The sequence below is a fragment of the Bidens hawaiensis genome, unplaced genomic scaffold (assembly GCF_021521415.1).
Source record: "Bidens hawaiensis isolate Kalapana, Puna unplaced genomic scaffold, B.hawaiensis_p1.1 tig00000702_1, whole genome shotgun sequence".
Classification (NCBI taxonomy): Eukaryota; Viridiplantae; Streptophyta; class Magnoliopsida; order Asterales; family Asteraceae; genus Bidens; species Bidens hawaiensis.
The window spans coordinates 2,169,072-2,181,513 of record NW_027491042.1 but is presented as its reverse complement, the minus strand read 5'-3'; the positions used below and the strand labels follow the sequence as shown (position 1 = coordinate 2,181,513).

Here is a 12,442-nt window from a genome sequence, read left to right as displayed (position 1 = left end):
TGGGTAATATGTAGCGGATAGCATCCGTCAATGATCCTTTGAGAAAGCATGTTGGTAATTACCGTTCCCAAACCATTTTTGATGGTCGATGGCGATTATAGACAGTTCCCGCTTTCACCATGGACTTTCCAACGGATCATCTTTTGTTGAAATTATTGTATCTTGTTTCATTGTGATTCAAAACTGTCCGGTTTGTAAGGTTTATCAATGTCTAGTGTTGGTCATATTCCTTAATTAATGATTTAACGTTTGTCCATCTCATATATATTTGCTTATTTTATTGTTTGGATATTTAATAATGGGCTGGTGGATTTATTAAAAATAAAACGTCTTAGTATTAGACATTAGGCTTAACGACAAAGAAGTGCCAATAGTCATAAACACATATATATTTATAGAAAAAATTGTCCTGTCTTTAAACGAATACCTTTGATAAAATTTAATGCCAGTATCCATAAAATCTAACACAAGACAAATAATCATAGTTGTCCATAATTAATTGTTTAGAGTACATATAAACATATAATATTTATTTAACCTATATAAACCACCTCTATTTTAAATTATATACATTTTAAACATTAAGAACCCGTGAAAAATTCTAATAGCAATTACATGGCCGGTATGGCTTTTATGAGTCACAATCGAATCAAACCGAATCGAATCAAATACGAATTTTCTCTAAACTGTAGAACCAAAGACCGGACCACCTCTTGCGTATTGGGGCCGGTTCTGGACCGGTCTTGATAACTTCAACCGGTTTGGAAGGTCTGAACCGGGCTTGCACACCCTACACAAAAGATTCTGTCAGAATATTACAAGGGGGACACCAAACACGGAAAAAGATGCAATAATTAGGATGACAATGGCAGAAGATCCAAACTCTGATCACGGGTTCTTTGGACATTAAAGGGTATGCATGTGGTGAAGTGGGTCCCACAAATTCATATTATTTTATACTTCATTTCTTGATTGTTCCTTCCCCAAAACATTCTTTCCCACATTTCCATTTCAATATTCACTAAAAACCCTATTTTCCCATTTCAATGAGGCACTTTCTTCATCTTTTCATATTTGTATTCATCTTTTTAGTTTCTTTAATATCCATCAATGCCAATGAATCAACCAACCTTAATGAAGAGGTTTTAGGTCTAACAGTCTTTAAATCATTCATTACTGACCCTTCATCACATCTTTCCTCATGGAACCAGGATGATAACACCCCATGTTCTTGGAAGTTCATAACTTGCAACCCCGTGACCGGTAAGGTCACGGGAATCGCTCTAGACGGGTTAAGTCTTTCCGGGAAGGTTGGTAAAGGGCTCGAGAAATTGCAAAACCTCAAGGTACTATCACTAGCTGATAACAACTTCACTGGAAACATTAACCCGGACTTATCACTTCTAGCCAATCTGGAACACCTTAATCTAAGTCGAAACGGTTTTTCTGACCGAATCCCGGGTTCCTTAATGAACTCCGGAACCATAAAGTTTCTTGGATTTATCAGAAAACTTATTATCTGGACCGGTCACGGAAGAGTTGTTCATGAATTGTTTATCACTTAGATCACTTTCTTTATCTTCAAATAATCTTTAAGGTCCTATTCCTAGTTCGCTTTCGAATTGCACAACCCTAAACCATCTTAACCTTTCCAGAAATGGTTTCTCCGGTAATCCAGATTTCGATTCGGGTATTTGGTTAATGTCCCGGATCCGAACATTGGATTTTTCCCACAATTCATTTTCCGGATCCATATCCAACGGTGTAATCGGTTTACATGATTTAAAAGAGCTTTGTTTGAATAACAATCACTTCACTGGAGCTTTACCTTCTGATCTTAATTTGTGCCCACATTTAAAGAAGCTAGATTTTAGCAATAATATGTTCACAGAAACAGTTCCTCAATCTTTAAATACTCTTTCTTCTTTAAGTTATTTGAGTCTAGCTAACAACATGTTAACCGGTGAATTCCCGAAATGGATCGGAAGCTTGACTAGCATGGAACATTTGGACCTTTCGGGCAATCGTTTAACCGGAAACAATAGGAGGATTAGCATCATTAACTTACATAAGTGTTTCTGATAATAATCTCAATGGTAGCATTCCAAATAGTTTATTCAAACTCGGGTTTGACAAGATTGACTTGTCCAGGAACAAATTCACGGGTTTGATCCCACCGGGTTCAAGTAAGCTTTTCGAGTCACTTCAGTCGCTAGATCTTTAGGGCAACCACCTCAACGGCGATATCCCGGTTAAAATGTCTAAGTTAAGATATTTGAATTTGTCATGGAACAATTTTCAGACAAGAATGCCTCCAGAGTTAGGGTACTTCCAGAATCTAACTGTGTTAGATCTCAGGAATAGTACGTTTCTTGGGTCCATTCCGGGTAATGTTTGTGATTCGGGTCGGCTTGGAATCCTTCAACTTGATGGGAATTCTTTCACAGGAGCAATACCTGATGAAATTGGAAACTGCACTTCCCTCTACTTGCTGTAAGTAGTTTTGCTAGTTTTTATTACATTACAACAAATATATGATTCATACACTTTTTATTTTGCATGGAATTGGAAAAAATCAGATTTTTTAAAGTTTTTTACACTTAAAAGTGTATAAAATATGTCTACATTTATAGGTAGAAAGATATAAAAACTAGTACACATATTCATACTTATAACTATGGGGAAAAATCATTTCAAACTAGAAATATAAAATTTAAAACTTGTGACTATTTCCTTTCAAAAGTAACTTTCATTTCATTAACTACTATGAAAAAGATCAAAAACTAGCCATTTTGAGACAACTTGATATTAATGGGTTGTTGGCTTTTCATTTATCAAATTATTATTTGACATTTTAAGTAGAAAAATTATTATCTTTTATTTATATAACAATAAAATAGAAAAATATAAGTTATATTAATATTTATTACGAGTACTATTTTTCAAATGCTAAATCTTTCTTGGTTTATTGCTTTATTAACACTTAATTTTTTTTACATAATCTAATTATTAAATTAAAAAAATTATAATAATAGTTAAAAATATATATATATAATTTTATGAAGTCTTAGAAATAATTAAATGAAAAAAACAAAAAAAAAATAGTTTTCTCACCCTGGTGCAGCATGCATAAATCTACTTTACCAGAGTAGAAAATCAGTTAAGTCAGCAAAGACACATACAGCACTGGTTGTTTATTAATTATCTGTCAACGTGTTTTTGATTTTCCCCATCTTCAAATTGCTGTCAAATTTAACTAACAGACATCAGTGTTTCTAATTTCTAAATAGCATATAATATGTTGCATTGAAATTTCTAACATTCGAGAGATCTTAATATTGTAATTATAAGTGCTGTGTTTAAAATAATCTATATAAACATGCAGGAGTATGTCTCACAACAGCTTAAATGGCTCCATTCCAAGATCAATCTCACAACTAAAAAAGCTCAAGATTTTGAAGCTAGAACACAACCAACTAACCGGAGAGATACCACCGGAGCTCGGCCAACTCGAAAACCTTCTGTCTGTAAACATATCTTACAACAGACTCCAAGGAAGACTCCCTTCTGGTGGTGTATTTCAAAGCTTAGGAAAAAGTTCTTTAGAGGGAAATTTAGGCATTTGCTCACCATTACTGCAAGGACCATGCAAGATGAACAGACCTAAACCGCTTTATCTTAATCCGTTTGCATACGGTAATCAAAATGGACGACATGGAGGAGATGAATCTTCAAAAAGATTCAAACACCATCGGTTTCTAAGCGTTTCCTCCATCATCGTGATCTGGCATTGGTGTGTTGATACGGGTATGGGCGAATACCCGGAAGATGAAGTGTTGCCGGTTCTTAAACTGGCATTGGTGTGTACTTCCCAGATACCTTCAAGCCGGCCATCGATGGCGGAAGTTGTTCAGATATTACAAGTGATCAAGACTCCAATTCCTCCTAGGATGGAGTCACGTTAGGACTGTAAGTTGGTTTGTAGTTTGTTGCTTTGTAATTGATGTTTTGTTAGTTTTGTATGGATGATAAATTTCAAGCTGTTTACATAATGAGAAAATGAAAATAGAAACAAAATAAACTAATTGATAGGCCAGATAAGGAGCTCAATGCTTGAGCAAAAGTATATGTTGTTGATCCAGGAACGTATTTCAAATTAGAACAAGAATCAATAACACAACTATAATAACTATAGTGGAATAGGGCATCTCCTAACTACACTAACAATTGTGAGATGGCACTACCATGTAAGTAGCAATAAACCCTCTACCAGTTAGAACAAGAATCAATAACACAAGCGCATGAGTATGATCATTCAAATGCTTAAACATTAGTTAATAGCGGCAAAGTTGAATCGCTACTTGTTAACTCGATGTGGATTGGTTACATAGACATAACTTATAATGATTTGATTGGCTAACTTTAAGAACGAGCACTAAGCGGACTCTCCTAACTACATTAACCAGGGTGAGATCGCGCCATGTCTTACGATTAACACCACCAAACAGCAACAAAAGAATAAACACAGACACAATTTGTCACGAGCCGATTAAGCGTCTAATACATCAAAGTTACATAATGAACATAACCAAACCCGGGTGCCCTTTAGCGGTCGATGAAGCAAACAAGAGGAACATATATATGAGGGATTAATATTGTGCATTTCTCCATCAAAAACCCCCTTACAAATTGCCGACATTAGTCCTCATTTGGGCTGATGTGTTCTTCATTTTTAAGTCTATTCACCGGCTCTCCTTCTGGATCGCCCATTTAACCCAATTGCTTGACGTTGTGGGCTTGCTCAACATGTAATTACAACCCAGTTTCTTGTTTGATTGTTTCACTTAGGAGTGTTCATCGGATTCGGATTGAACAAGTCCAATTTTTTGTTATTCGACTTTTATGATTTAAAAACTGTATACGAAATTGAATAACCTAAACCGAAATTGCGTTTATTCAACTTATTTGAATCAAGGAAAAAATTTACAGACAAAAATAAAAATTACAAGTAGAAAAATAAATTGCAGAAATTGCGTTTATTCAACTTATTTTCATAATCAAAGAACAATGGAGAAAGTTTAGAGAGAATGCAACGTAAATGATGGTAAAAGATATGCAGAGAGCCAAACTTCACTGTATATTTTTGCACGAAAAGGAAACAATGTGTGAAATATTGAAATTCTTTTAGCTCTTTGTGCATATATTTTGGGAGCTAGGTATTTGTGAAATTTTATAAGCTATTTGTAGCAATGATTTGGAACCGATCGTTCTAACAGTGCAGTCAGTTCAACAGTCGGTCTAAAAGTAAAACAGATTTCGAAAACTAAATAAAGTCATATATTTATTAAAAAAAAAAATTTATTTGTATCAGGAGAAGGAGCTGAAAAAAAAAACTTTATTTGTATTAGGAGGAGGAGCTGATGGCCGGAGAGGGGCCACAGGAAATGTCGTAAGTGGCGACACTTATATACAGAGAGTGCAGGGCACCAATGTTAATTTTAAAAAAAATGATAATTTAATCCTTTATTAAATAAATAAAATCAAACTTAAAGATTGAAAGTTAAAACGATAAACATGGATGGGTCCATTCCCTTTAAACAAAAGTGGTCCCCTCGTGTTTTAGTAATTAGCCACGTTTCATTCTTCATGATCACTAGTCAAATGGGTCACATCACATTTGATCGCTCAAAAGATGTAGCCGTGTACTAACCAACCTTGAAAATCACTAATTTGACTCCATTTTATTTATTTCGTCTAAAAATATTATGTATTTCACAAAACAAAACAAATTATTTTTATTTACTATTTTTGTATTATACATTTAATTACCTTTATAAGTTACTTAAAGCATCTCCATCACGACCTCAATGAATGGCCATCGGACAACGTACAAAATCTGTGGCATATTTGGATCGGAGGGTTGGTCCCCGAGAGGAACATGTTAAATGAGGTATATGAGAGGGGAACACCTGCCATAGAAATGGGTTAAACAAGATATATGAAACATCGTTCAAAGTGTTGTATTCTTGAACTAAACACGACTTTTACGACCTGAAATCCAAGCCAATGCTATTTTCATATATTCACCTTGAAAACTTGACAAAGCTCACTTACATATGAATGTAAGCAAAGTGACTTCATCAATTAATTAAAGAACATGGTTGAGCAAGAACAACTTGACAACTCAAATGAGGAAGTTATCAATCCAAATTTTGATTCTATTATAACTCAAACACAGCTTTCCAATAATTGATTCATACACAAGTTGGAACTTTGAAGTAATCGATTAATGAGTAATTGAAATTAAAATCTTTTATTGTTTCCGTTGATTTGATTTTCCACCCTTACGTCTCCCTTTTCTCTTTCAACCTCGGTAATTATTTCCTCAGTTCCCATCCTCGATATTAAAGTTTTAATCCCATATCAGCAAACATATAAATTGTTTTAAAAAAAACGGACGCCATAAAGAAATGAGGACCCAAAGCCAATGTTTGGGTCGTCGTATCCTTGGGCCGGTCCTACCGGTTATAGCATATGAATACACGCCTATATCGGAGTAAATTGATCGCTAATTCAGTTGATAGCAAACAAATACAATAATCTACATCTTTGTGATCATCAGATGAATAATAATTGGGAGTGAGCATAAATCAGGTAAGACTCAAAAGACCCGAACCAATTAAACTCAATTATATTACAATAGGGTTGATTCTATGGTCTCGAGAATCTCATTAAGCGTGTGTGATTCATGTCTCGCGAGTGTAAATCGTTTGCTCCTATATGGTTAAGCAATAACTGGGTAAGACTCGTGAGATCCATACTGATATGACCTGATTATTTACAATAGGGTCAATCCCGAGTTTTAAGAATATCATTAAACAAGTCCGGTTCGAATCTCATGGTTCTCACCCGCTTGCTCGCCCCTAAATTAATATTAATAATTTCTCTTGTGGGCCTAGCACCAACCACCACCTGTAATCAATGTTGTAAAAGTAGGATTACAAGGCCGAGTACTCTCCGAGTACTCGCTACAAGGTATGTCACCGAGGCGAGTTTCAGTAAATCCGCCTAGTTACTAAGAATCGGTCAAATGTGGTCAAACTCAGCCAGAATCACATCTTATCGGGGAACTTGGACCGATTTTGACTCAAAAAAATAAAACATAATTGTAATTTCAATAATATTAAAGAATAAATATCATTTTTTTAATTAATGGCTAGTAATTTTTAGAATATCTTATATTTAAAAATGTATTTATTTTATTTATATTGATATTCACCTATTTTGTTATAAATATTAGTAAACTTAAGATATTTGACATATATATAATAACTAAATATTAATTTTCTTTATATTTACCATGTCCGAGTACTTCTCAAGTATTCCCTCTAAGAGGGTCGATCGTCTAGAAACCGCCTAACGACTTTTGCAAATAACTGTGCTCTTACATCTTAAAAGTTAAAACACAAAACCATTTTTGTATATGGTCCCATTTGCCAAATGTCCAAATCAGAATCATCGGTCTCGATTTTTCACGGGATTCTTATCCAAATCACCAAATCTTTCATTTCCATAACTAATACTAAATCTTTACAAATCAACTTCTCATTTTTATCACTTAAACCTCAAAAAAACCTCTGCATTTTCTTTTATTTTCTCCAATTTCAAGAATCTTACAATCACCCATAATTGGTTTTAACTTGCCGAATCAGTATTTGCTTAAAACCCAGATCATTCTTTCTCAAGTTGCAACTAATTTACCTGGGTGTTGTTATGCCCACCACCTGTTCGACCATTTGCCACAGTGAAGGTTTCTGATTTTAACCATTGAAACAAAGTGTGGTAACTTATCTGTTGGGTGAGATCAAACAATGGGCTAGAGTTATTTAAGGAATTAGATGACAATTGACTTGATGCCAGGGAGTTCTGGGCTCATAGATGCTGGTGATAATGACAAAAAAATCACATATTTTAGCAACAAATATGTGTTGGGTCTGACTCTGGTTGCTGGCATTGGTGGTCTGCTTTTCGGCTATGACACGGGTATTCACTTCCCTTTTCAGTAACTTTAGGGGTGTAAACGAGCCGATCGTGCCCGGTTCGTTTTAACTTACAAGACCTCGAGCTCGGCTTGTGAAATGTTTTTTCTCGTTTATTATTTATTGCTTAATTTATATATGTTTTTAGTTATTTTTTATATATTTTGAGGTAAACCTTAAACGAGCTTATGCTCGTCTCGAACTCGAGTAGCGCCTTAAACGAGCCAAAGATCGGCTCCAGCTTGACTGTGCAGCATAAAATTAATACATAGAAGTCCAAATTCCCAAAGACGTAAAACTTAAGAATACACAAGGCTGTTAAGGCTTGATGAACCTGAACGAGTTTCCAATACAAGACTCGAACTCGGGTTCGATAACTAAACGAGCTTCATTTAAGGCTTGGGCTCGGCTCGTTTCGAGCTTCTTATCGATCCGGGGTCGAGTAACTGATGAGCGGCTCTGCTCATTTGCATCCCTATCTGCAATCGCTGATCACACATATAGTATCCGTATATAGATAAATCTAATTAGTATGCAAAACATTTGTTTCAGGGGTCATATCAGGAGCCCTTTTGTACATCCGTGATGATTTCGAGGCGGTTAATCAAAGCAGCTTCTTACAGGAAACAATTGTAAGCATGGCTTTACTTGGTGCCATGATCGGGGCTGCAGCCGGTGGGTGGTTAAACGATGTGCAAGGGCGCAAAACTGCTACACTTACTGCTGATGTCATATTTGCACTTGGGTCTTTACTGATGGCGGCTGCACCCGACCCATACTTTCTTATATTTGGTCGGTTATTGGTCGGGCTCGGCGTCGGTATAGCTTCGGTTACCGCCCCAATGTATATTGCTGAAGCAGCACCTTCAGAAATTAGAGGTGGTCTTGTTAGCACCAATGTGCTTATGATCACTGGTGGCCAATTTCTTTCTTACCTTGTTAATCTTGGCTTCACAGAGGTGAGCCTTTTTTGTTGACTTTTGTTTTCCTTTTTTGACCTTTTGTTGACCTGTGCTTGGATATTTATAATAGGTTCGTGGGACGTGGCGATGGATGCTTGGAATTGCTGCTGTACCTGCTATTCTTCAGTTTTTGTTGATGTTGCTTTTGCCTGAGTCGCCACGTTGGCTTTACAAGAATGTAAAACGTTTTGCGTTTTAAGATTGTTATGAACAGATTTACTTTCATTTATGAGTCTGTAAATGTTTTAAAGCGTGTTCTTGTGTTATGTAGAGAAGTAGTTCGGAGGCAGTTGCCACGCTGTCAAAGATTTATGATCCTGATCGGTTAAAGGATGAACTTCAGTATCCTTCGGCTGCTTTGGAGGAAGAACAAAGAGGCGGAAATTCTGTAAGATACAGAGATGTTTTCAGAATTAAAGAAATCAGACTTGCATTTGTGGCTGGAGCAGGTTTGCAGGTAATAATGGAGGTTTGCAGGTAATAATGTGTTAGGCAAATTGAGCGGGTCTGGATGAAATGGGAGGGTCTGGAATCTGGATAATTAGTGGGATAAAATGGGACCGTTAATGGGTTGCAATGGGAGGTTGGGGGCATTTGGATCTTTAATGGGTCAATATGTAAGGGTCTGGATTGTCAATGTGTCCAAATGGGAGGGTCTGGGTTGTTAATGGTCAAAATGGATTGGTCTGGAACGTTACCAGACCATCCCATTTGTTCTGTAAACGATCAAGACACGCCTATTTTGACATATTAACGATCCAGGCGCACCTATTTTGACCCATTAACGATCCAGACCCGCCTATTTTGACCATTAACAATTCATACCTGCCCATTTTGACCCATTAACGATCCATACCTGCCCATTTTGACCCATTTACGTTCCAGACCCTCCCATTTTGACCCATTAACTATCTAGTCCCGCTCATTTTGAGCCTTTAATGGATCAAAATTGGCAGGACTTGATAGTTAATGGGTCAAAGCGGGATAGTATAGATCGTTAATGGGTTAAAATGCCCTATGGTGTATGTTGACCCAGAATGCTTTTCGTCCCAAATTTATGCTTTTACAAATAATTAGAATTTGGATGATTCATTCGCTAAAACCACACTTTAAGTTATCTTTTCTTTACCTGTTAGAAACAAAACATAACTCAAACCAATCTATTCATAACTAAACGAGTCAAAATTGTCGCATCTGGTTTTACACTTCAACATGCCAACACATGTATTAACTATGACATATCTTCACTACAAAATTTTAACTTGCAGGCCTTTCAACAATTTACCGGTATCAACACCGTCATGTATTACAGCCCAACCATAGTCCAAATGGCGGGTTTCGGGTCAAACCAATTAGCCCTTCAACTATCACTCATAGTAGCATTAATGAACGCCGCTGGAACAATAGTTGGAATCTATCTAATTGACCACGTTGGCCGCCGCAAGCTGGCACTCAGCAGCTTGACAGGTGTCATTCTCTCATTGGTCCTCCTGTCAGTTGCATTCTTCCTTGAATCGTCCGGACACACCGACATTGGGTGGGTTGCGGTTCTCGGGTTAGTCCTTTACATCAGCTCCTTTGCCCCCCGGGATGGGGCCCGTTCCATGGACTGTGAATTCTGAGATATATTCAGAATCGTATCGTGGGATTTGTGGCGGGATGTCAGCTACGGTGAACTGGGTTTCAAATTTGATAGTGGCTCAAAGCTTTCTTTCGGTTGCTGATGCGCTTGGCACCGGTGTGACCTTTTTGATATTGGCTGGAATCGCGGTGGCTGCGGTTGGTTTTGTGGTTGTGTTCGTACCGGAGACCAAAGGGTTGACTTTCGAAGAGGTTGAGAAATTGTGGCGGGAGCGAGCTCGCGGTGGTCGTAAGGGGGCGGTACCGCTTCTTGAATGATGAGACATGAAAGTTCATATCCAGTTCCATGGTTTTGGGATCAAGATGTTGGTTGATTTGTGTTTAGGTGTTTTGTGTGATTATTGAGCTGTAATAAAAACGCTTATGAAACGATGTGAACACGACGCGGAAATAAATAAAAGCGAGGAGTGTCCGTCCCCGGGTTTAATGGTTAAGGCCTTAAGGGTGATCTAACCGTTGTCATGGTGTGTTTGAATCGATGTATTTAACCAGTTTTATTCAACGGGTCATGTTTGGCTTAACTTTTTAGTTATTTAAACCGTTTAACTAAACATGCCAAGTTGCAAATCCGTGTGACGCGTTTATAACTTGATTACAATGCATTTACAACCCGTTAACCCATATGATTCTTTTAGATGTATATATGTGGGCTGTGTTTGGTTTACATAAATATAGAAAAAACCCTAATGTTAAACAAAGAAGACACTTCAACTGTTCAAGCGAGTAAGACCATCGAATTGGAGTACTCACAAGCATCCAATCAAAATCATATCGGATGTATCATTCAAAACCAATTTGAATTCTTATTTTTGAACTGATGAAGTTCTTCCCTTGCTAATTTGATTGTTAATTGGTTAAATAACTTGAGTAAAGAGCAGACATTACAACAAATACCTCTAATCGTTTGAATTAATGTAGCAAGCCAACAGAGAAACTTAACCTAAAGGACTAGTATAACAGATTAGGGAACTCATTTGATAAACCTCACATCAATTGTCCATACAATCAATGGATGTCACAGTTCTCATACCTTGCAATAGTTTCAGTCCGTAACATATGAGAAACTGTAAATCAATGAATTTTGTTTTCTTGAATTTGTTGTCTAGGGGTGCTATGGAAAGTTTTTTATAAATGCGATGTCAGACTTAGCTTAGTGGATTTCAATAATCATCTTCGGGATCACATAGACGACAACAGTAGTTTGTATTTTGTGTTATATGTAATAAAGTATGATTTTTACATTTTTGTATAGTTTAATTTTATTGTTTAATTTTTTATACACGAAAAAATGTATGCATAGTATTCAAGGTTTAACGATACAAGTAGAGGCGTACAAAAAAACCGGTTTGGGACCGGTTTTAGGTAAACCGAACCGAATTGGTTTGGGTTTAAAACCGGTTTCACCCAAACCGATTTCCAAACCAACCCAAACCTTCGGTTTCAAGACTGGTTCCCCTTTAAATATATCAAACCGGTTTTAAAACCGAACCGGTTTGAGGAAACCGGTTTAAAACCGGTCAAACCGGTGCGACCAGGCCGGCCTATCTTGCTTTAAAACCGGTTTATAAACCGAACCGGTTTGAGTCCAACCGGTTTTGACCACTCTTTGACCAAACTAGTTCGTTTATAAACCGGTACGGTTTGGGTTCTAAATCGGTTTTGTACACCTCTAGATACAAGTAGACACGAGTAGAGGTGCACAAATCGGGTTTTCTAAATACCCGGGTTCGGATATAGAACCGGGTTCGGGTATGACCGGGTACGGGTATGACCAGGTATTGGTAATAGTCAGGTAGGGTT

At 36.9% G+C, this 12,442-nt stretch overlaps 2 pseudogenes across 2 annotated transcripts; both read left to right on the top strand.

The window, feature by feature from the left end:
- Positions 1-468: 468 nt before the first annotated feature.
- On the top strand, positions 469-3,965 carry LOC143532181 (probably inactive leucine-rich repeat receptor-like protein kinase At3g28040 pseudogene; annotated as a pseudogene). Its single transcript, XR_013135131.1, has 2 exons — positions 469-2,493; positions 3,386-3,965. The product of XR_013135131.1 is annotated as a probably inactive leucine-rich repeat receptor-like protein kinase At3g28040 pseudogene (transcript).
- A 3,615-nt stretch (positions 3,966-7,580) lies between these two features.
- On the top strand, positions 7,581-11,200 carry LOC143532996 (inositol transporter 1-like; annotated as a pseudogene). The gene is made up of 5 exons (XR_013135280.1): positions 7,581-8,043; positions 8,592-8,998; positions 9,072-9,179; positions 9,273-9,458; positions 10,270-11,200. The product of XR_013135280.1 is annotated as an inositol transporter 1-like (transcript).
- The last annotated feature ends 1,242 nt before the right edge of the window (positions 11,201-12,442 follow it).